Source organism: Chrysemys picta, chromosome 5 (assembly GCF_011386835.1).
Source record: "Chrysemys picta bellii isolate R12L10 chromosome 5, ASM1138683v2, whole genome shotgun sequence".
NCBI classification, from domain to species: Eukaryota; Metazoa; Chordata; order Testudines; family Emydidae; genus Chrysemys; species Chrysemys picta.
Window position 1 is genome coordinate 115,180,376 of NC_088795.1, and position 26,468 is coordinate 115,206,843.

The 26,468-nt window shown below is 39.1% G+C and overlaps 1 long non-coding RNA gene across 1 annotated transcript; it reads left to right on the top strand.

Moving 5' to 3' along the window:
- Window positions 1-19,882: 19,882 nt before the first annotated feature.
- Window positions 19,883-25,790, top strand: LOC135984143 (uncharacterized). The gene is made up of 3 exons (XR_010602050.1): window positions 19,883-19,985; window positions 20,360-20,430; window positions 22,254-25,790. It is a non-coding gene; the product is annotated as an uncharacterized LOC135984143 (long non-coding RNA).
- The last annotated feature ends 678 nt before the right edge of the window (window positions 25,791-26,468 follow it).

A 26,468-nucleotide genomic window follows, 5' to 3' on the forward strand; every position in this document is an offset into this window, starting at 1 on the left:
AACTATCCTGTTGCAAATCACACCTTAAGTTAAACTGGTGAAACCCTTATAAATATTTAGGCAGATGTTCATCTTATATGCAGTTAGAAATGGCTGCAAAGCCCTTTTACAGGGAAGGACTCTAAGACAGTATAGTATAAAGAAGGGTAGATGTGTTTAACTATCAAAGATGGGGATGGATGTACCAGGAGGGGAGGTACTTTGAAGAGAGTTGCTAAGGGGCTAGAGAACTTTTCATCTTTAGGTTGCTGGTTCAGATTAAGGCAGTAATAGTGATAGCAGATGGCTATTCAATGTCAAACTGGAGCTTCCTTACCAATCATGTGCTAGGAAGCAAAGGGCCATATTTAGGAATGTGCATTTTCTGAGGAATCCTAGAGGGTTTCCTACTTCAAGTCTAAACCTTATGGGGTGCTCTCTTCCTCACGGTTTAGCTTCTTAGCAGCTGCTGTAGTGGAGAGAGAGTTTTTCTCTTCCACTTCCACATAGAGGCTGCAGGGATCAGGCCACTCCTCTCCCCTCCCCCACAGAAGAGCCTTGCAATAGCCCTGTCTTGTACTTCTCCCCCACCCCCAGAAACAAGAGCTGAAAGGGAAGCCACCTGATGCACCACCAAGAGCTATAGATGCAGCCCCAAAAGATAGTGAGAGAGAGAAGGCACAACTAAGTAGGCAGCATCCCAGGACTGGCTGGAAGGAAGGAGGCTGAGTGAGGGAGGAGACTCAAGTGGGGATCTCAGGTTTATATGCTGTACAAACAAGACACTCTGTTTTGTTAGCTGCCGTAAATCTTTCATTAGAGTATTTCAGAATCTTAACATTTCAGCCTCATGCTCTTGAACAGAGATTGTTTTTTGCTGGAGAAATATTCCCAGTTATGAAGTGAGTTATTTTACACACATGCCTTTACCAATTGCAACATATCTCAAGTTCCAATGCCCACTTCTGTTGGGTATGTGGAATTAGGTATTTTATCCCATCAGCTGATGTCTGAAATACACATCAAGAAAGCCATTATTCATGGGGCGTCTAAAGCATGCATCTGAAATACAAAACAATCAATTGTACACGTTATGGTTATCAAAGTATTTGCATATAATGTGTTTCACGTCATCAGTCACTGAAAAGCTGTCATAACTAGTCACTAATATTACGATAATAGTCCTAAATACTGCAACAGGATTTCCAAAATAGCATATGATTAAAAGTAGGTGATCTCGCTAAGAAATTGGAACATGTTTTTAAAATTATTAGACATGGCTGGAAACCTAGCTGCCTTAATATGACATATTGCCAGAACTAACTGCTTTGATTTCTGAAGACTAGATGATGATTGTTTGATCATTTCATTAAAAAAAGGTCTAGGTGTCAAAGAGTTTCCTTATGTCTAAACAAGTGTTATTAACTTCAATTATGGCTGCCAGGTGGAGAACTGTGTAGTTCTTTTAGTGTGTTTCAAAATATTTCATTTAGACACTTTGGAAAAACATACATCCCTATTCATAACCCCTGTTACTGTTCTGATTTATAAATTCTGCTCCACTGTAAATCATTCAAAATGAAAAAAACACAAATTTTATGGCATCAAACTTATGTGGCATCGTGCCTGAGCAAAGGGCAGAAGGAATGTGTGATTCTTATACTGCCAATCACCATTCAGCTTTGCTTTATTTTTTAAACAGATGGTTCGGGAACATATATAGGGGTGGGGACAATATTCTAATCCTCTGTTAAGTGGATTATTTGGATTTTGAATTAAAACAAAACAAAACAAGTTCTCTTCTGTCACTGCTGCTTTTGTGTTTCTAAAACTTTTTAAAATTGTTATAAGTATTTGATTCTAAAACACAGAAGAATGTTTGGTTTCAGGCCATGGACTTTAATTGCTGTGGATGATTAAATGGATCAGTCAGGTAGATTGACAGATATCTAAGCCCTCTTTGAAAAACAGAGGTCACTGTGAGAAATCTCAATATTTTCAAATGGGGGGAATCTTTTATAAGGAAAATTGGATCTTGCCATCTAGGATGACTAACTAGGATGATTGGTTATAATTTGTGGTCTTCCCCACCCCCTGCATTATGATACCACTTAGTCATTAGATCACCTAATCAAATCTAGTGACTATTACTACACTTAGTATGGCTCTGGCTTACTTCCTTTGTATATGGAGTGTCTTCTATGCTGAAAGAGTTTCAGAGATGCTTTCAGCCTTAAAGGATTTTTATATAGTGACTCACTGTGAGCCTAATTTTGAGTTTTTTTTTATTAAGTCCTTATTTGGGCAAAACATCCAATGAAGTCAAACTAAAATGTATTTTCTTGTTGGTTTTTTAACCTGGTTGTGTTATGGGCCCTGATCCTGCAATCAGATTTGTGTAGATGAAGCCTTGCACTCATGCAAGTCCCATGGAAGTGTGTGTGGGGGAAGGGTGGGCACATGGCCCATAAAAGCAGGAAGAGGTGGGAAAAGGCCACCATGCCAGTGTGAAAATGGCAACAGAAAATAGTAGGGCCCCGGGATTCATGTGGGGAAAGGTGTATTCACACTGGAGTGAACAGAGCATGGTGCAGCTGCAAAGGTCCATCTGTCTGGCTCTAATTGCAGGACTGGGGCCATGGTTTGTCCCTATCTGAGCAAGCCAGACCAAACTGTGTCGTCACTCATTTTAGCCACAACTATTGTTGTTGTGAGTTGTTTATTATCCAGTGCACGTGTAGAGTTAATTGAAAATAAAACCATTTCAAAAAGAAAATCAAAATAATTAAAAATAATATCTACGTACTTGCTTGGCATTCATGTGTTTCTCTTGCAAAAAATGATGCTATCAAATGCCTAAAGCCATGTAAGAAACAGAGCTTACAGACCAGCTTTTAGGCTTAGGGATGTCAACAGGAATACAGACACCCAAGGACATATGATAACTTCACACCTTGTTTTTAAAATGCATTTATTCCTATTATCTGAGATATACACGTATATTCTGTTAAAATATTAAATACAAACAAAACAAAACAAAAAAACCTCCCTGGCCTTTAAAGTTTATTTAATTAAAAAAGCATTTCAGGTCACTGTGTTATTCCCCCTCATGCTAGGTCTACACCTAGAGCAGGTCAAAAATTTTCCATCAAAAATGTTTTTTGATGGAAAATTGGTTTTTTGACAAAGTGAAATTTTCCACAGAAAGCCTCTGTTTTCAGTGAAAAATCAAATTCCTGAAATCCAAAATATTTCAATTGGATATGCCACTTCAGTGCTTCACTAGAGTGCAATGTGCAGGAGGTCAGATTAGATGATTGTGATGGTCCCTCCTTGCCTTAAAGTCTGTTAGTCTATTAGTTGTATTTTCATTGCCTCACATGTCCATTCTCCTCTATGGCTTAGGCTTCACAGGTGGACTACATCTTCCATGGTAAACCATGGCCAGTGACTGATATAATGTACTACCTCTCCTCTCCTAGCGGGGAGACTCTGGTGTCTCATAGTTAAGGCTAAGATTTTGTCATAGTTATTTTTAGGAAAAGTCATGGACAGGTCACGGGCAATAAACAAAAATTAATGGAAGCCATGAACTGTCTGTGACTTTTGCTGCTGCGGCTCCATGGTTTCCCCCACCACCATGGTGGCTGGGAGCTGTGGGGTTTCCCCTCTGCCCACGGCAGCTGGGAGCTGCAAGGTGACCATATTTCCCAAAGAGAAAATGGAACACCCCAGCCGCTTGCCTGAGGCGTCCCCCTCCCCCCATGCAAGGCAGTTGCCTGTTGCTGGAACCCTGAGGAGGGCCCTCTCAGGAGTCTGTCACCTGTGTCTGGACCTTTGCAGGGGGCCTCCTGTCACTTGTCACTGCTGTCGCCTGTTGCTGGAACCCTGTCAGGGCCCCAATAGCTGTCAGCCCCTGGGACTGAAGCAGAGAATGTCCATTCTGTATTTGTGCATTTGTGTTTTCTTCCCTAAGTGTAGCACCTAATGTTTGTCTTTGTTGAATTTAATTTTGTTGTCTATAGCTCAATTCTCCAGTTTATCAAGATCCCTCAGAATTTTAGCTCTATCCTCCAAAGTGCTGGCAACCCCTCCTAACTTTGTGTCATCTGCAAATTAGATCAGTATACGCTCTATTCCTACATCCAGGTCATTAATAAAAATATTAAACAATAACAGATCCAGAACAGATCCCTGTAGACCCACTTGAGGCCTCCCTCCAATCTGACATCATTCCATTAATAGTTTACTCTTTGTTTTCAGTTGTTTAACCAATTTTGTATCCACTTAATGGTAGTTCTGTTGAGCTTGCATTTCTCCAGCTTAACTATTGGAACGTCATGTGGGACTGTGTCAAAAGTTTTGCTGAACTCCAGGTATATTATGTCCCCCGCATTCCCCTGTCCACCAAACCAGTAACCCTATCAAAGAAGGAAATCAAGGTGGTTTGGCATGATTTGTTCTTAGTAAACCCATGCTGGCTGCTAGTTATTACCCCTTCATCCTCCAAGTATTCACAAATTGAATGTTTTATATATTGCTGTAGTAGCTTCACAGGTATCCAAGTCAGGCTGACTGATCTATAATTTCCTGGCTCCTCCTTTTTCCGTTATTTAAAGATGAGCACTACATTAGCCCTTTTCCAGTCTACCGGGACCTCTCCAGTCATCCATGAGTTTGTAAATATTATTGCCAGTGGCTCCGAGATTTCTTCAGCTAATTCCTTCAGTACCCTTGGGTGAATAGCATCTGGCCCTGCTGATTTGAATTCATTCAAATTGGTCAGAAGATCTGACGTGTTCTTTACTTATCCCAAACTGCATTCTTTCCCTCTTATTGTCTATGGTAACTTTGCTAGTCAGCCAGTCACATGTTATTTTTTGGGAGAAGACTGAAGCAAAGTAGGCATTGAGCAGCTCTGCTTTTCTATCATCTTCCGTTACCTGCTCACCACCTCCATTGAGCAGCGGACTTACATGGTCCTTGATCTTTCTTTTTAGTCTGATATATTTGAAGAACCCCTTCCTGTTGTCTCTAACATTTCTTACCAGTTATAACTTGTTCTTTGCCTTGGCTTTCCTGATTTTGTCCCTACATGCTTGTGCTATACCTATGTATACTTTCTTGGTGACATGCCCCTCCTTCCATTTCCTGTTTGTATCTCTTTTGGTTTTTAGATAGTTAAAAAGCTCCTTATTCAGCCACATTGTCCTCCTGAAGCTCTTCTTATCTTTCCTCTGCATTGGAATAGCTTAATGTTGAGCCTCTAGTATTACATCTTTTAAGAATTGCCAGTCCCCTTCGACTCCTATGACTTCAAGTTCATCCTGCTTATTTCCCGTACTCCTTTCATTTGTATATAGGCATCAAAGATATTTTGCAGACTGCTCTGTTGCTTTTCCTCTTGCCTTTTTAACATAGTTGTGATTTTTAGTCCCTTCTCCAGAAGGAAGCCCTATTTGATTGCATTTTAATTATTCGTGGTGAAACAGAGTTTATAAATGATAGTTCTGCTACAGCCAGCAAAAATGACAGACACTGTGTGTTAAAAGATTATATGTCTACCCACATTTTACAACATACATCTGACCAGGGATGCTAAGATTTCCCCAAGTTTTAGTTCAAGGCTTCTTGTTTGCGTGGACATCAAACATGCATTACTTTCTCAGTGATATTTCCTGAATACATTCTTGTGCTGGAAGTGTTCCTGATTCTGAGAAATGCAAATTTTGGCATGGAAAAGAATATTCAAGCTTCCATTTTCCCTGTTGGTAAGGTGATTGTCCAATCTTCCAGGTATATGGCCAGCAGAGCAAGTTTTAGGTCCACTGGGATGTTCTCATCTTTATTAATAACGTGGTGTGATGTGGGGTGTTTGCATGTCTGTCCAGTAACTGCATTTTCCTATAGCTCCACATTACATAAACAATATAACTGTCCTCTGCATGACATCTCCAGCAACTGCTGGTATTTCTGCTTTAGGTTTTTTGGAATGTAATGAATATCAGCAAGTAAAAGTGCAATGCTTTGTATTTTGCACGGATTGTTTTATTATGTAGTAGTGCAAAGCTATATTCTTTTATTCACTTTAATATCCCAAATATGTTTCCCATGTGCCTTTTTATAGAAGATATTTAAAAATATTTTTCTTCAATTATCAGTGAATATGCATGGCCAATATACATGGTGACCTCTTCTGAATTCAGTTTAAAAAGCTTGACTGATATGTATAGGCAATTTATTTTGATTTTGCACCAGCATGTGACTATCTGGTCTTGTTATTTAGAATTGGTTCAGGAGGGGCATGTTCCCTGAGTGTCAATTCTCTCTGCCTCAATATCTGATCACTCTGCAGATATATTGCTTCATGGAATGGAGCTGAAACATGTGTAAAGGGTCTCCAGGCCAAAGGGACTTTCTGTTGCTTCTGCTTCTCCTCTCCATACCAACCCTGCCATCATTCCCTTTTATCCTGCTTCTCCTCATCATTGCTGTTGAACTCGGTCTCTTTCCTCCAGGCCTTTTCCTCTATTTTTGATGACTCATGCTCCCTTAGCCGAGGTAACCCTGCAAAAACTATGGCAAGGACAGAGACTGGCTACCTCCTACATCGCCCACTATAGGTGACCCATCTCTGATATAGAATGTAATGAAGTGGCCCAATTCTACCACTTCAGGTGGGGACTATGCGAGGCAATCAAAGATGAGGTAGCCCATGTGGAAACCTTGATCTGCTTTGATGTCTTTGTCAACCTTGCGATATGCATTGACAAAGTGAAGAGAGGAAGTGTCCAGGCAACAATAGAGGCCACTAGCTAGCTGCCTTGACTATCCTACAGTCTCTGTTCATGAACATCCAGTATTGACCTTGCCTCTGACTTAGACCTTGCCTCCTGCTTGAACCCTAGCATACTTACATGGACCCTGACACCTGGTATTGAAGCTTGGCCCGATCCCTGACCTGTCTCCAGTTCTGCCCTTCGGCCTGACTATTGACCTTGAGACTGACTCTGAACCTCTATGGTGGTTCTTGTCTACTGAGCTCCTGCCACTGGTCCTGCAAACTTTGCCCAGAATACTGACTGTCCCAAGATTGTAGGCACGTTAAAAATATCTCATCTGGATAGAGTAAAGTTGAACCTCCACAGATGGTTTTAGCAGGGATACCGGTAATTCAGTAAAAAGGGCATGACCAATATTTTATCCCACATAATTTCCAGCTGTGAATGTGTCATCAGTCTTATGTGGACAAATGATTTTCCTGCATGTACTTCAACTGTTCATGCATAAACCAATGTCTTGCACTCCTGCTACTCTACATCTGTACAAGTTCTCTTATCCCTTTGTATCTGGACATAGAACATGCACGCCATCTTCAAGAATTATAGATAATTCATGTATTTCCCATGTAAATATTTTCTGGGTCCTAAGAGACACAGAATAAATAGCATGCAATATGCATTTTACTCATTGAAAAAGACCATGCAGTGAAAAATACAATTTCCAGAATCTACATGGAAACTTCAGTACAAAGCGGCTGTTTGCACAGAGAGGTTTGCTTATTTTATTTCTTATAAAATCAAGACTATCCCTTTGAGATGTGACATTTTGTTTTCACTAGAGCCCGAAAGGTGTCAGACAAAGTCCAATTATATATTCATTTAAAATAGAATGTAATGTAGTGTATACTAGAAATTTCAACATGTCACTTTCAATCAATTATATATATGGTTACAGTTCTGTTAAAATATTCAGGTAAAAAGAGGAAACTGTGTTTTAAGTATAGTAATGAGTATTATTCTAGAGAAACCCATTCATTGTGAAGCTGCCATTCCTCACACTACTTCAAGATCTTCCCTGAGCAGACATGCATTATAACTATGTCAGATTGACATTAGCTTTTCATACATTTAGAAGCTTGACCAGCAGGATCCTATGAAAATGGTACTTCTACCTCTTTGTTTTCCATTAGCACAGTCCCCACCAATTTGTGATTTTTATCTTGATCTTAATTTAAAATGTTCTTAACCCTCCTCTGACCTATCCAGGCCGTGGTCCCCCTCCAATATGCTCCCACTTGTCTGGAGACTAGAGTTGGACTGAGACTTGGGAGAATTTGTTGTGGGAGATTTATTACATGGATAAACTAAATTAAAGCATATCTCAGTATCAGAATCCATCCTGAAAATAATGACTTCATTTAGAGCACTGAATGTACAGTATCTCTCACTTTAAAACATGCCCTCTCTTGATCTGATGCTGTTTTGATACGGTGTCTGAGTGGGAGCCTTGCAAAGCACTTATAGGCATAACCTAAAGCCACAAGGTCCAGTTTTAAAACAGAGCCTCATTGTTGTTTGTTTTCAGGTAATACTGAGAGGCATGCAAAGGCAGATTCTCTCTTTGGCTGGAGCTGGGTGTGAATGGCAGCAAATGGTGACAGTACCAGAGTTTCAGACCCCAGTGATGTTATCAGGCTCTGCTACTGCAATCTGAACTGTGGCCATTCTTTTCACTCTTCTAATAAGTGATTGCTCCAACTATTTTAAAACTGGACTGAATAATGCACTAGAAAAATAGGAAATGTTCCTACATTGGCAGAGAGAAGGACTGACTGAACTTCTATGAAATTGATGCAATAAAATAAATGGCATCTCGCTTTTTGACATACCAAGATTAGAACGTTTCTGATTTTTTTTATCATATGTTATGCCATACTGCATAGGTACAGAAAATTGCAACCTTTCTTGTTTACCGTATATACCAGTTTCTTAATTTAATTTGAAGAGTCTCTGAAATTAATGTTCAAATTCAATCTATAAATTGAAATGAATATTAAGAAGTCTGATCTCCATGTTGTAATAACTAAAACAATATAAATGTTAACAATATTCCTTTTAAATGCAAAATGAAATATAGTTAGTAGCTTGGGGTTAAGATTTTAACTCCCTTATATTTAATATAAAATATCCTCCCTTGTTACATTCATAAACACAGAGCTCATTAGATGAAGGAAATTTCCTTTATCATTTATAGGTCACATAAATGTGATAAAAATGTCTACGCTCTCCATAAATTTTATTCTTATTTTAAGCAGTTCCCGCATACAGTGTGTACTTTCAATTTTTCCAGAACTCTCAATGGCACTTTTATATCCTTTAATTGGAATAATAAAGAGTTAAGAATAAAAAAAGAAGCAAATTAATCCTCCCAGGGGGGAAGAGGAAGACTAATCCTGCCAGATTTCAAAATGTAGCATTCATTTGCTAAGTTCAAACATTTTTTCACCTCTTTTTGTGGCTTAAATAGTGAAATGAATGTCTGTGATGCAGGATCTTGAAACAAAAATGCAAAAAATAAAATGATGTAAGGGACCCAGCCCTACCCTCCACTTTCCCCACTTTCCCCCACCCCCCACTCCCCAGAACAACCAGCCACTCCTCCCCGTCCCCATAACTCTGCTAGCTGGAATGGGCTCACCAAGAAGCTGGAAAGTGGTTACAGACTGATTTTCATAGGTACTTAACACTACAGCTATGATTCTGGTTAATTAGAGCTGCAAGAGCCCAGCACCTCTGAAAGTCAGGTCCTATTACCAACTGTTTATTGACCCCAATCCAGCTCCCTTTGTAGTCAATGCCAAGCTTCCTGTTATTGACATCAGCAGAAACAGGATCAGGCCTGTTATATGTGGTAGACCAACAAACTCTGGATGCTGAACATTTTGGTAATCTATAGAGAACTTGCTGGTGGTCTGCAGAGAGTGGGTTGGACATGTGATGCTGGCTGTGCTCCCTGTTTCTAGCTCTAGCAGCAGCTGTTCAAGCCCTTTGGTGTGAAGAAGATCCCAGAGATCTGCAAAAGCAGCTGGAAACAAGGGGCCAATGGTAAATAAGGCAAGAGGAAAGAGGAATTGGTGATCAGAGTTATCACTGGGAATTGCCGAGCATCAATGAAGAATTTTCATGGAGGAAGGGAATTGGACAGTATGTCCAGGGCAGAAGGCAACCAGCCATCATTAAGTGGAACAGGGGAGGAAGGTGTGTGTGTGTGTCTGTCTGTAGAGGGGGAGGACAGAACAGCTGGGAAGGAAGATTAAATAAAGACAATAGTACAAAAACCCCTTGTCACGTTAAAGTTGACTAAAAATGCAGACATTATTTCCTAAGTAGAGCTGGTTGAAAACGTTCCTAAATGTTTTTCTTTTGGAAAATGCTGATTGGTTGAAATCAAAACATACTGTGGGAATATGTTGATTTCAACAACATTTTGTTTAGGGAGGAAAAAAATAAAAACGGAAGCATTTTGAGAAGGAAAGGGTCACTTCAATTTTTCATTTTCAAAATGACTTCATTTTCTGTTATTTCCTATTATATTATAAATTATATCATTCAAATAAAAATAAAACAAGTAAAAATCAAAACAATACATTTTCTGAACATTTCATTTTATGAGAAATTTTGAAAATTTCCCTTTTTTCCTGCTTTGGAATGATTTTTTCTAATATAAATATGTATCAGAATTTGCCATGGAACTGAAATTCCAGTTCCCAACCAGCTCTAATCCTAATATAATTTTCTGTTTAAGTAATCACTTTAGCTGCCTCAGAGATGCTGTGTGATCATGAATGAAAGAAGAGGTGCTGTCTGTGATGGCTGAATGAAAGGGATAGTCTACGCTTTTTTTAAAGTTTGAGTCTTTCTGCAGCAGACAGTGACCTTAATCACATTGTTAAAATCATTGGGTCAGATCCTGTGTAGTGCCGCATGGCCAAAATAAGTATGTTAGTGAGAAGATCTGAGGTGAAACTAAAGGCTGGTTCTTAAGCAGGATTCCATACATTTAGATATAGTGGGAGCAGAGCTGATCCAATTCTCTACAGCACCATTTTGCTGGTCTTCTGCTGGGTTTGGAGGCTCTATTGCACCCCTCTTTGTCCCTCCATAGCTGCTGTTGAGCATCCACAAAAAACTATGCAATGGCAGCATGTCTCCAGTGGGTGAAAGAAGAGGAAACATTGAATGAATTAGAATTTACATTGATGTGCTGATTTTTCGGAAGGAAATCCATAGGGTCAATTAGAGTAAAAAGTTAATGTGGCCAAATAGCAGACCGCTAGATCAAGAATTATGGAAATGTGGAGGAGGGAGAGGGTTTATAGAAAAATCTGTCCATAGGGAGACATACAAATTTGGGAGAAATCACTAACTAAGGACCATTTAAAAATGGTTCTTTAATAGAGATGGAAGAATAACCCCCCACAAAGTGCTAACCATATTTTCAGGCCCATGCCAGTGATTAGTTATTATTGGGTCTGGTAGAATAAGAACCTTTGGCAATAGAGCAGTGAAAAAATATATTTTAAATGCAACCGAATACATGGAAAGCAATTTTCTTTTTCTTTTTTTTTTATCCAGGGAACTAGAAATAATACACCTGCATGTATAAATGATTGGTATAATATTGGCACTCCATGGGGCATTAAACAATTTGTGCCACATTTATAGATTCTTTCCTGTTATTAATTTGAAATAAAATAAACTTTTTTCCAAACCTATGTTGTATTTCTGGCTCTCGTTTACTATTCAGTAACTTTGCTTTTCTCTGTGTTTCTCCCTTGCCAGCTTTTTCTGTTTCCCTGACATATTTGTGTGTGTGTGTGTGTGTGAGAGAGAGAGAGAGAGAGAGAGAGAGATTCTGTCAGCTATTTCTCTGGCTTCCTTCCATCCCCTTGGACTACTTTCCTCTTCTTCGGCTCAATCCTGCAAAGACCACTCAAGGCCTGATCTAGCAAAGCACTTGAGCACATTCATAACTTTAAGCACATTAACAGGTTTTCTTCACCTGCTGCTGTTAAAGGAATAATTGATCAGTAAATTTTGAATTGGACTATACTTTAAGGTGATCAGGAGGGCTTTTTGAATTTTTCAAACAGTCCTCATATATGTTTTTAAGTCTTAATTGAAAAAAGTATTTTCTTTTATTCGTTATTGAAATTTTCTTTTTGAACACATTTTTCCCTTCAACATCTTATGTAACGTTGGGCTTGTCTACACACAGTCCTTGTAATGATTTAACTACCTTGCTTTAGATGTAAGCACCATTACACTGGTGTAAATGCCTCCACACTAGGAGGCTGCACCAGTTTATATCAGTTTCTAAACCCAAATGCAAAACTACAAAATACAAAAACTGTTTGCAGACCAGGCTTTTGTTTCCTCTGAACTGGAGACATCACATTGTGTTTTGGTTAAAGTTGTTACATTCTGCACTTGGAAGGTAGCAACATATAAGAGAATTTGGCAGAGAGAGAGAGAGAAATGCTATTTGCATCTGCTTAGCCTACAAATAGCAATGTGTCATCATGGGTGGAGCTTACGTACTTCTCCCTCAGTTTCTCCGTAAAGGTGAGGGTAAGGGTCAGAACCATAATTCTGTTATCTGAGATATGGGGGGGGGGGCGGGGGCGGGCGGGAATAAGCATGGGGAAATAGAAGAACAGGAGGACTTGTGGCACCTTAGAGACTAACAAATTTATTAGAGCATAAGCTTTCGTGGACTACAGCCCACATGGGGAAATAGTTTTACTTTGTGTAATGGCCCATCCACTCCCAGTCTTTGTTCAAGCCTAATTTAATGGTGTCCAATTTGCAAATTAACAGTTCCTCATATCTCCTTATCAATTGCTGGAAATGGGCCATTTTCATTACCACTACAAACAGGTTTTCTTTTCTCCTGCTGATAAAAGCTCACCTTAACTGATCACTCTCCTTATAGTAGGAGTACTTGTGGCACCTTAATTCTCCATTAATTCTTTTGCGTAGAGACTGTCTGGTTTGGCCAATGTACATGGCAGAGGGGCATTGCTGGCACATGTGACAGCAATGCCGGACAGTCTCTACGCAAAAGAATTAATGGACACAAATCTGACATCAGGAATCATAATACTCAAAAACCAGTGGGAGAACACTTTAACCTGTCTGGTCATTCAGTGACAGACCGGCGGGTGGCTATATTACAACAGAAAAACTTCAAAAACAGACTCCAACGAGAGACTGCTGAGCTGGAATTGATATGCAAACTAGACACAATCAACAAAGGATTGAATAAGGACTGGGAATGGCTGAGCCATTACAAACATTGAATCTATCTCCCCTTGTAAGTATTCTCACACTTCTTATCAACCTGTCTGTACTGGGCTAGCTTGATTATCACTTCAAAAGTTTTTTTTCTCTTACTTAATTGGCCTCTCAGAGTTGGTAAGACAACTCCCACCTGTTCATGCTCTCTGTATGTGTGTATATATATCTCCTCAATATATGTTCCATTCTATATGCATCCGAAGAAGTGGGCTGTAGTCCACGAAAGCTTATGCTCTAATAAATTTGTTAGTCTCTAAGGTGCCACAAGTACTCCTGTTCTTTTTGCGGATACAGACTAACACGGCTGCTACTCTGAAACCTCTCCTTATAGTGTGTATAGTAACACCCATTGTTTCATGTTCTCTGTGTATATATATATCTTCCTACTGTATTTTCCACCACATGCATCCGATGAAGTAGGCTGTAGCCCACGAAAGCTTATGCTCAAATAAATGTTAGTCTCTAATGTGCCACAAGTACTCCTGTTCTTTTTAGTAGTACTCCTGTGTCCCTTCATATTCATTGGCTTAGCATATCCTATATTCCCACAGCTGAGAGTACTCCATTAACAAATGTGTTACCAAGAGAGAGATGATCCCTAAGCAATATCTCACCTTAGGCGTCCCCCAGGAAAGCATTCTTGAGTATTTTCTACTAATATAAACTGATATCATTAGGGTAAAACATACCTAAATGTCTAGTTTTGCAGTTTTGTGTTCCGTAGAAATGTTAGTTAATAAATTGGAAAAATGTCATTTTCTGAGTGAGAGTCTTGTGTTTGTCTGGTAAATCTTAATGTTATAATACAAAAGACAAACAATGTTCTTGTAATTTCTGGAGGCTTAAGGAGATTACCATATCCTGGGATACAATAGCACTTTTCAACTATTAATACATTCAAAACTCATTGAAAGTGGTATTCAAGTCCAAGAAAGATTACCAAGTATCTTGCACGTATTAAACAATCTTATTGGAGTAAGTTCAAATATATGAGTTCTTTCATTGCTAATACAAAATAATAACTAAAAGGATTAGATGAGAAGCTGCATAATATTTACTTACATTGAGTACATTAAGTGATCAAGAATAAAATGCCAAACAGCATAAGGTAAAATACAAAATTCTGGCAGCTACAGATTATAAAGGGGAATAATGGACAGAGCAGTTAAGTATCTATAGAAATATTTCTCAGCTACCCTCAAAAATTAAATTGGAGATTTGAAGCAGACTCCTAGAAGGGAAAATACAGAAAAACAAGAGCTGGCATAAAATCAGAAATCATGGTGCTATCAACATCAGCTAATGTCTCAGTTGCATTGGCCTGCATGAGTGTATGAGATTCCACTGTGTGATGTGGAGGATATAGAGAGGAAAATTAGCAAGTCATTAAGGAAATGACTGGAGAGCAGTTCATGATACACTGCCAACATCAGCTTATTTGCATTGCTAAAGGTTGGAAACAGGATGCTACCTGTAGCCTAAACTTCAGGAATGGGAGCCATATCTTAGCTCTTTTGCATCTGTAGGCTGCAGTGTTTCTCTGACTATCATTGTTATTGGAATTGGAAGCACAATGATATACAAAGGGCACAAAGCAATCTTGGAAAATAAAACACTGTAAAAACCAAAGAAAAGTGGAATATATGACAATATAAAGATAAACTATTAATGGAAAGTAATCTTTGCTCATGGATTCTTCTTTGCAGAGGCAGGACATTGGGAAGTGACATGACAAGAGACTGGATGTCTTTAGGAAAAATATGCTTTAATCCCAATTCTAGGTGAAGTTTTGTGGCCTAAGTGCCGGGAGTAGGGGCTGACTGGCTGGTGGCCCCATCTGGCAGTGTGAATCTGTGAATATATGGGTCCCCCTGTTCTTCCCCTTCCTTCACAGCCCTTGAGGAGAATGGGATTGCCTACATTGCGCTCAAGATGCTCATAATACTTGTAGCTCTGCATTTAGATAATGTGTATAATCTAATTGCATGCTTCAGGGCTTTAGCCAATTGCATTCAGAGGTCAGGAAGCAATTTTTCCTCCCAGTTCACGTTTGTTATCTGGAGGGTATTTTTTTCCCCACCTCCCACTGAAACATCAGAGATTAGACACAACTAGAGATGGGACACCACTTGGGGTGAATCAGTGTACTGCCATGGTGCAGAGAATTCTCTAAAATGCTTCAGATTAATTCAAGTAATTAGACTCATCATAGGAGTATTTAGGTGAAATTTAATGGCCTATGATATACAGGCGGTAAGACTAGATGATCTAATGGTCCCTACTCTGTGACTCTATGAGTCTCTAACAGCCTTTATTTAAATCTTTCATGCAGATATAGGTTTTGGGTGGCGATTGATTAGCTCTCAATAGAACACAGTGAAAATGATTTTTGTGTGTAATGAAATAGGTTGGAGGGTACAAACGAAGGATTTGTGTAGGTTACTCTAACCAGACATGCAAAGCTAGGTGCTAGGTTTGGAGTGAGTTAAAGTGCCTGTGATTTCTGTTGAAAAGCTATATGTTCAGTTTCTGAAATAAAAAAAATTAAAGGCCAAATCCTGCCCCTGATCCAGAATGATTGCAGGATTGGGATAGATTAATATTTGAGGACTAACTAGAGCTCTGCCTTTGTATTTCACATCCAAACATTCTCTTCATGAGCTATTCATTTTCGTCCCAGCTTAAATATTCAGCCTTTGATTCCTGACTGAATTACAATACAAAAATTCACCCTTTCCCTCTGTATAGCCTGCCTTGCCTGGGGTGGGGAAAAGGAAAGGGAGATGAACGTTTGGCCAATCACCTACCCGACCCTGACATACCTTTTGAAGCCCAACAATCCTTCCTTTTGCTGGGAACCAAACTATGGCAGTTTCATATATGGGTAGAGACAGGGCTCCCTGCACCCTCTCTCCATCTAATACATTTGTGAAGAGGTAGGCATAACATAACCCATAGCTAGTAAAACATTTTAGGATCTTCTGGGCTGCAAGGCACTATATAATGAAAGAGAGACTTATTTCTTAACTGCTTTCACAATGCTTGCTATCCTCATATTTTGGGACATCATTTCATTCTTGCAGAGTGTATTGCATGCTTTTGAGTCTCTTTTCAGTGTTCATATAGTGGAAGATGGAAGTGCACACTGATCCCTCAGTTTAGAACACTGATAACTGCACTGCAAGAGGCATTTGTTTCTGCTAATTCTACAACAGACATAGTAATGCATGATGCTAGTTAATAGAAGCTGTGTGTGTGCATGTAAGGGCACAATTTGACCCTATTCCTTTTGCACAGCTTCTTTCAAACATAGTGCTTGTCCATATTTCAGACTTAAGGACCCTCTTATTGCTATATTTTAGATACAAAATGCATTTTATTTTAATGTTTGGCTCACAAACCCCTCATAACAGAAACAACTTTGTGCTGCCTTCAGTACCAGGAACACACAATGTTCTTTAGTGATTCCACAAACTTTTTTCTCAATTAAATGCAAACTGATACCCCCCAGCCACTTTTATCATGTATTCCAGCTTGCTTGCAAGCCATTCTTATCTGCAGAAGTATTTTCTGATCTCCTTTGTCACAGTCCCTGGAGGTGTGTAAATTTCTTATGATGGTTTCACAGCATCAGTTGTCTTTTCAATAGCAGTCAAACTAGCTATGTAATTATTTTCCCTAAAGTTAACATGCCTGATCACCTATATAGCTGTATCCCCTGTGTCCTATTCAATCTTTCTTTTCCATTAACTGTGCCCTAGAATTTTAATGTCCAAGTCTGTTTCCTGATCTAGGTAAGTCTCAGTTAACAAATTATATCATATTTCTTCTTACACACATGTGGTGCAGTTGTAAGTCTCTGCTTTGTATTGCCTTTAGGTCTGTTTAGGAAATAACGTTTAATTTCTTTTATCCAAAATATGATTATTCTCCCTTTGTCTCCATACATGTGCCCTTACTTAAGCCCTTTCTCTCTTTATTTAGTAATGTTTCAATTGTTTAGTCCCTTCTTCCCTATCTAAATGGTATGATCATCCCCCTGATGTGTGCCACACAATGTTGACCACACAGCCAGGTTCGCAGAACAGCCAAATAGAAAAACAAAACATGCTTGTATATTCCACCTCCGTGCAGATGATGGCAGGCAGCCCTGTGTGCCTAATCAAAGGTGATTCAGCAGGGCATGGCCACAGGAAACAGTGAACATAGTAAAAAAGCTGCAGTTTAAAAGGAGTCCATAGTAAAGCAGCCCAAAGAAGTTCAAATGAGGCTTATTCCGCTGTGCACCAATGAAATGGGGGTCTGGGCTCAGTGGAAGTCTCAGGACCATGCTTACTGCATGGACACTTATATTGCCCACACAGGACAATACAAGTTTAACACTGTAGGACAAAAGCTACAAATTACTTGGACGCTTCCAGCATCACACTGCTCCCTAGCACTAAGGACTGATGAGAGGAAGGATGATATTATGGCTCAGGCACTAGACGAGGACTCAGGAGAGCTGGGCTTTATTCCCACCTCTGCCACAGAATTCCTGCATGATCAGTAAGACAAATGAAGCTCATACTTCTCTACCCCACAAGAGTGTTGATAGGTTAAGATTCATTCCTGTATGTGAGTTGTTTGGATACTACATTGATGAGTACCATAGGAAAGTCTGCAAATAAATAGCACCCTGCTGAGATATTGGTTAGTAACTGACCATCAGAGAGATGACCACCAGCCTAACTTCATTTCCTGCATCCCTTATGTGACACACACCACGATGCTCTCCTATCACAGCTACTGACCCATGCTTAGTTTATGAAGTCTCACAGGATCATAGCACAATGCTTGGGCCAAACATTTTCAAGGCATCTAGTGTTTTTTATGCCCAATTTGATACACCTTAAAAGGGCCCAATTTTCAGAAATTGCTGAACCCTCATTTTCTTAAAATCAGACCCCTTTCAGGTGTCTCAGGTTGAGCATTCAAAATCATCAGTAACTTTTGAAAAATCTTTGCCTGGAAATTTTCCCCCTGCTCATATATTGGCAAACTTATGCTTTTTTAAAATGGTTATCCATTATAGAAGCATACATCCATGCATGTTACACATCAGTAATTTATCAGTATGATTAGGCTGTTTAATTGCTGAGATTTATGAAGCTTATATCTTTTTTTATATACAATAGAATTATGAAAGCTGCAAACGCAATTTATCATATCCCATTATATAGAGAAGAATTTCACAGCTAGGTGTTTTTGTACTGGCTTATTATGAAGAAAGTTGTAAGTGTTGAAATTCTTTAGAGAAAATCCAGGTACACAATGATTATTAAAATGCCCAATGGCATCAATCTTTCTCTTAATTGCTGTTATTCAAACTGCCTCTCAATGTCAAACCATTTTCCTAAGATATTGACAAATGAGCGCAATATCATGGAGGGTCATACCTCCTGTCAAAATGAATCCCATATGCCAGTAACTCAGGATTCATTTATGTCACTTTGAAATTATTTGCCACTTTTTAAATACCCAGGAAATCTTCGTGAAAGGTACGGTGTTGTAATTTTTGGGAGTTTTGGGTGCAGTGTGACTGCAGGAATGGAACATAAAGAGTTAAAATGCTTGGCATGGAAATGAGAACTATGATCAGTAAGGGTTAAAAGCTTTTCCTGATTTTTGAGCTAATGTTTTACTCCTGCCTATAGTAGCTATAGGTAACCCGCAAAATTAATCACATTAACATGTTTCCCAGAAAAGGTCAAATTACACCATTACTTAAGAAAGCCCTTGGGTGTGTGTGTGTATGATTCCTCTGTGTGTGTGTGTGTGTGTGTGTGTGTAATGTATTTGATCTATGCAAGAAGACACAGTAAGAGAGATTGAAAAAAGTTATACTTTTTATTTTGCCAACAAATCTGTTGCACTTTGCAATGTTTAAGTGGGCTTATACAACATAAACATTTGGGACATTTAACATATCGAGCTCAAATAAAAATGACACGCAAATCGTTCACTTCTGAAGCTGCCTTGTGTTCAGTTATTGGAACACTCCATCCTTGTGGTTTCCGAAATATTATATCTTCCAGATTAAACTTTCTATTTTCCTCAAGGTAGTGTTGCTTTTCAGCTCTCAATGGCTTGGTTTTTGCCTAAAGAATCAGGTCCTATCAGCAAAATCAAAGGCGATTACACAGCTCAGTAGTCATTTAGGATTTCTGTGGCTCAATTAAGCATGTATAGCATGCCACAGCCACTGAGACTCTGTTTATTCAGTGAAAGTGCTCTGTAATTTATTTAAAATAATCCATCTTTAACAAATAAAGAGGCCATTGACTGCCCATCGCTGCAGGCATCCATTTAAATACTGCCTCCTTGATGGTCTGTTTTGCTGGTTTAAGTTAAATACCTGACAAAAGTGATTCAGTTTTTTTGGAAATAAGATTTGTATGTGCAATGTTTATTTTCTTTTACACCAGTAATCAGTTAGAACTTCTTTTTAACAGATTGGCCATTAAAAATGATTAATGCTACTCACTTTGATAATAACACATTGTGACTGCCAGCCATTTTGTGTCTGTATGTGTGTGTGTTTAAAATTGTCTAGGAATTGTGTTCTTTATTGCTCTCTGTTAATGACGAATCATGTTAGACCTGTTATTGTATATGCACTGAAGATAAGATTGTGTGTCTGTGCCCTATAACAAAAAGTCTTTTCTTCCCAAAGTGCAACACACGTGAGAGATGGGTTTTTTTCTTCTCTCCCTTGAATACTTCAGAAATGATTCATCTATCAAAATTAGCGAGCTGGCCCAAAGGCTTGCCAGTGTTAGCGGGTCATCTCTGAGCATCAAAAGATTGCTGTTTAAGTCCCTGGTAAGTGCTGTTACTTGTTGCATTGGAACATTACCAAACTCAGAAGAAGTTTTCTCTCTGTGATGAAGAACAGCCATTAATATCTGCCCTGGGAATAGGAGAAAGTACAGTGCTAAGTTTTCAGTGCACAGGCAAAGAGATTGCTATTGGTAAAAGAACCGCCTTTTCAGGGTTAAGGACAAATAAAATTCTGGCAGCCATAATGGCACCTCCTGTCCAGTAGCTACACAGTGTTGCCTGTGTCTTGTCTTCCTCTGAGAATAAGACACTTGGGGGGAAGGGGTGAAACTATGCTGTTTATGTTATTTAGCTTCTATTTTTTTTATCACAAATAAACAGAATTGTTGACAGCCCACATTGCTTTCTCATAAAAGCAGCAAAAGAGAAAATGTCAGATGTTCAAGGAAATGCAGTAGGATCAAGGCAGCGCAAGATCCTGGTTGCAGTAAGTTTGCATACTATTCTTATGAAAGTTATGCCAATGGTTAATTTGTCACCAGCTCAAATGTACATTATCCATCAACAAATGTTACGAGAAAAGTTGCCAATTCCATTTTAAAATAAGAACAGCTCTTTTTCTGTTAGTGAAAGTCTGTTCTGCACCAAGAGTACTGGATATTGTCACAAATTCAGTTGCCTAGGACTTCGCATTTACTACTTGGAACTTCATGGTGGTAGCAGACACAGAATGTACAACCTCCTGCTCCAAATGTACAGACCAGTATCCCCTGTGCTATGTAAAATAGCTCCTGGAAGTAAAGGGTCTATGACATACAGCTGGTAAACTATCTACTCAATAAAGGGTGGGGGTATATATACTAATTTGCTGGTTCATTGAAATATCTAGGAAAGCCAAGTATGGACTGGAGTCACAGTAGAATTACAAAATCTACATTTTGATTCTGGAGATAGCTTGGTTCAGTTCAACTTCAAGATTACAGAGAACTTTTTCCAGAGGGTCTGGCTAGAGAATCTTGCCCGCATGCTCGGGGTTCAGCTGATCACCATATTTGGGGTCGGGAAGGAATTTTCCTCCAGGGTAGATTGGCAGAGGCCCTGGAGGTTTTTCGCCTTCCTCCGCAGCATGGGGCAGGGGTCGCTTGCTGGAGGATTCTCAGCGATTTGAAGTCTTTAAATCATGATTTGGGGACTTCAACAGCTGAGTCAAGGGAGAGAATTCTTCCAGGAGTGGGTGGGTCAGTTTTTGTGGCCTGCATCATGCAGGAGGTCAGACTAGATGATCATAATGGTCCCTTCTGACCTCAGAGTCTATGAGTCTATGAGTAAGATTATTTCATAGAGTTTTCATTTACTTCCAGTTCAATATTTTTGTCTTAATTTTTATAATTACTGTTTTATGTGAACTAATCCTGACACTACAATAACATAATTTCAATTTGCATTTGGGTGGCATACATTTTCAAGCACTAGAATTGTCAGCAGGGATCAAACCCCAGGAACATCAGTACCACACAAGAGAGTGCTACCAGTTGAGCTAGAAGTGTAACTGGATTTGCAGGCTTTTATTGTCACTGGGGTTGGACAGCAGAGGGAGACAGTGTCACATGCGCCAAGCCCAGACTAGTACATTGAGAAGACATGATTATTTTTTTCTTTTATGTTTGTTGAGTTTCCTTTTTCTGTTATAATTGTTGTGTGTTCTATTTAGATTTGTGTTTTATGCCAAAACAATAAAAACCGCAGAAAAAAAAATCTTTAGGGAAACATTTCCAAACAATATGTTCTCAATTTGTATGTGCAAACTGGGCAATTAGGTACACAAATGCCTGTCCCAAAACTCTGATTTGTGCACCTAAGTACATGGCGCTTGCACACACCAATACTGCTGGTCTGTTGAAATCAGATTTTTAGTATTCAGAACATTGGGTTTAAGATCTTGGGGTCTCTTCTTCCCCTACAACATAAACATAAGTCCCACTGATGCTAAGGGGATAATACTAAGCAATAAAAATAACAGTTAATACTTCTGTAGCTCTTGACATCGATAGATATCAGTAATTTTATCCAGTCTATAACAATGGTGAAACTGAGGCAACAGATCACATAAGTGCCCAAGTTCACATAAGTTAAAGGGAGAAACAGGAAAGAACCCAGGTGACCTGACTCCCAGCCACATGCCCTGTCCACGGGAGGATGCTTCTATCCTGGTTCTTCGTTTGGATTATGACATTTTGCACATTCAGAAAAGGTTAAAAGACTTTGATTTTTTTTGCACTTAAAACTGAAAATGTTACTTTTCATTCACAGCAGCATAAATATATTACGTGGTTGAGGAGCTGGCGAGAACAGGGACTGTACAGCCGGAGCAAGCTTGTGTGTATGTGTAGGGAAGAGGACAGAAATTATGCTGTGTGAGGCATTGGAGGCCCTCCAAATATTTTTATTCAGCATTACTATTTTTATGTGAAAACGAACAGGCTTCCAGGTCTGGCTGGTTGGCCTCAGGCAGAGATTTTGGCAATTTTTAATCCAAATCCATTTCTGGGAGAGAGAGAGAGAGTGTGTGTGTATATATGTGCACGTGTCTGTGTGTCCGCATAAACTCCAAAATGTGCAGCTCTTTATCTGCTATTTCTTACATTTACTCAAGCTATGCCACCCTCCCTGCTTTAGTGCAACAAGCCTTTTAATTAATCATCTGGACCTTCAGCTTCCAAACTTTTTAGTGTTTTTAGAAGGGAATTCATTGGATGGACTTTTTATTGGAACACGTGTAAAAATACTAAACGAAGTGATTAAAGAATACTTTAAAAGCACACAAGTTTTTTATATATAAACATGCAAAATTTCTTTTATTACATCAACTAAGGCAAAAGTGCTGATTTCTTTCTTTTTAAAAGTCTGTTAGCATTTCATTGGAGGTTATTATAGTTAGGAAAAAAGTGGAAATGAATGTTGCTGTGACACATTAAAAAAATCTGATTTAACAGAAAAAGTTTTATTGATAGATGTTGTCAGAAATCTGTCCAGTCTAAGGCTTGACAATCAGTAAATGCAGGCACTAATGTAATGTTCCAGGAGAAATATTTGTTCACGTATTTAAAACGATGGAACTCTTCCTATAGCATTCTAAAGCATTTCTCTCCTTTTGCGTACCACACAAATGAAGGGCCTGACTTAATAAAAGAAAATACATCTGGCATTTCACTCTGCAGAAGTTCACAACGGACCAACCAGATTTAATCTTAAGAACCGGTTTGGTGGAACTTCCATGTCCTTTTGGGGGCTTCTGCAGTGCAGTAGCCAGACATATTTCTTACTGAACAAGGCTCAAAGAGGAGAGAGGTGGGGTGGGCATTATGACAATAGTTCATTTCATTACTGTTGCTAGCCTGATCCCATTGAGAGAGAGGGCTTCTCTGGACCTGCCCAAATTATAAATACCCCCACCAATCCTCTGGTCACCTGGAAGGGCAGTACCTCCCCCACCTGTCTGTGCTCATGCAGCCATTTCCTGTTCCTCCTTGCTCCATCTAGGTAGACCTTCCCTTCCTTCCCCCTCTGCACCAATTGCAGAGGAAGCCCTTATGGGGGTGACAGCCCCTTTTTTTCCTGCCAGCCGGACAAAGGACTCACTGCAGACAGTTGCTGACTTTAATTTCTGCTAAGGTTTCCAGACTAGACAGGCTTAAAAAAAAACAAAACAGAGAACTGATTTGTAAAGCAGAACAGCCAGCGTCTAACAGTTCCACATGTAAAACTTTTCTTCTGAAAACCAAGGTATTGAACATATTGAGGGAGCTCCCCAGCTGGTGGAAATTGTCGTAGTTCCATGACTGACTTCAATGGAGCTATGACGATTGGCTCAAGCTGAAGATCTGCCCTCTTGTGTATTTTTTTACATCTTGAACCTCTGTTGCTTCCACAGGAGGTTAATGTTAGTCATTTAAGATACAAGCATATGGGAGATTAGGCCAGACTTGCAAAATTCTATATTCCCAGTTACCCAAGACTTGATGTGTTGTTTTGCATTATGTAATTCTTTTCAGAAGGGTGAAGGTGCAGCTTTTACGCCTGAATTGGTAACATTTCGTTACAGTTCTGTAAGCAAGAGTTCAGGTAATGTGAAAAGTGGGGGGAAATAGGTAGTTAACTTGAATCTGATCCTAACCAGAGGTGTGACCAATGAGTTGCCTAGAACTTTCCACAAGTTTTTTTGGTAGGAAGAACTCTCTCTCTCTCTCTCTCCCGCTCTCAATACCCTATTGCCAGCCATCTGTTGATAATTACTGTCCAGTCTCTGCTGAGAACTTGTGATATTTAATATTTCCTCACCACTTGAACAAATAAGCGATAATAACTGCAAGGTACTTGACCACAGGAGTAGAAAGATGTATAGCATGAAAGAGTCAGTGTACACCTTGGTTTATAAAAACAACTCAGTTTTCTATTAGAGATTAAGATAAATCCCAGTCCTTGAGACCTGGAGAATAGGTACATTCAGTTATACAGTATCTCAGAAAAAAACAGACCTTTTAGAGTCACAAATATCAAAGAGCTTAACAAAAATGCTCCATACACTTTTAAAATATTTCATTTTTAACATCTTTTTTAGATCAATACTGACTTTCCAATATTTTACCTGTGAGACTTTTACATCAGCTCACCTGAAGAAATATTTCTACCAAATGTAAACACTTTGTCTTATCTGCAATGTTTATTCTTTTTAAAGTATTGGCATTTTTACAATTGCACTCAGTTTTACAATAAGAATGATGTAGGGTACTAGGGCTCATTAAATCTGTTTTAAAAATGATCAAAAAATGCAAACTATCTGAAATTGCAGAAGAAACTTTGAATGCTCTCTTTCACTTAGGTGAATAATAATAATTTAAAAAGTTATCATTAGAGTCTGTCAGTCCAGGGATCTCAAGTGCATTACAAGCAATAATAATCTAAGCCTAGCAGCACCATAATAGGGGAGATTATTTTACAGATGGTCACAACAAGACTATTTTTGCTTCTGAAGTTTTAAAGGTTAGATCTTTTGCAGTCTCCTAAGTGATGCCAACTCCTGAGTGGCTGCACATCCTGAGACACCTTTCAAGTCAGCAGCCATCTGAAAATCTGGGTCCTATCAGGTGCCTTAAATTGGGCAGCCCAAAATGGAGGCAATGAACATCACTAGTCACTTTTGAAAATGTAGGCTGGAATAATTAGGTCAAAGTCACATAGAGTCTGACTCTGCAGCCATTGCAGTCAGTGGGTTTTTCTGTGGGTTTGGATTTGGGTGCATAGTGCATGATCCAAAGCCCAGTCAAGTCAACGGAAAGATTCTCACTGATTTCCATGGGCTTTCGATCAGCCCCATAGTAAGTAAATAAGTGGCAGAGGCAGGAATATATCTCATAAGTTCTGATTCCTGGTCTTTGGATTGTGCATGCCCTTCATATAGTTAAAAACATTGAACTGTAAATGGTGTTGGTGTTGTGTTTTCACACAGAGAGGAAATGGCAATTCTCAAGGGCCCATACACATGACATTATTCCTGATAACCTGGACAGGGTTATGTGTCGCAGTTGTATTGTATGCTACTTTTGAGGTATAAAAAAGGAAAGTCCTTTATTTAAAGAAACATCTTTGCCAATGTGCTATTTGAAAATGCTTTGTGCACCACTGAGCATTTGCTGGTCATTGTTACACCTGATGTGTTTTCCATAGCTCACTGTTCTGGTTTATCAAACCTGCCATGGGATTGTATATTTTTAGGTTTCTGCTTTTGTCATACGCTTTGTGTGGAAAAATGAGAATGGCGGATGGGCCAGTGAAAAATAATAAATAAAAGATGGAAATGTGGTGAGTCAGATTATTTGAGGTGTTAGTTTAGTCCATGCTACCTTTTTCTTTTTGCTGCTGGAATGCAACAGATATTAACTGCTACTGCTATAGTTCATTAAATAAATATTTGTGTAAATTCACACTGTGAATATGTGAAGTGCTTTGATGGGCAAGAGGAATATTTCCCCATGTGCCTGTTTCTTTCTTACATGAATCTGCAGTACTGTATGCACTGACCTAACTTCCACACACATGCTGTTACACATCAGCTTGAGTTCCCTGTTCTTCTTTTTTCTTTTTGTAACTGGTTTACAGTTGAATTACTGACTGAAATATAACAGTTCTATTGCAACACAGCTTTTCCCATGTAAGCACTCAGAGCCAACCCCTGGGAATTTCAACCATTGACTTTTAAATGAGCCCCTGACACTGAGGGCATTCTATTCGTCAGCGTTCTTTATAGGATTAATTAATATACTGCACAGAATGCCAAGAAATTGCTCAGATTGCACCTCACAGCATTTAAAACCCTAGAGCCAGCACCCCCCAGGTTCTAGCTTTTTCATTTTTCAAAGGACTCTTAGTATTTCCAAAAATTAGCCCACCCGCTTTTTTTTTTTGTTTCCTGCCATCAACTTTGTAAACATTCTAGGGCCATATCCACCCATCAATCTGTATGCAGAA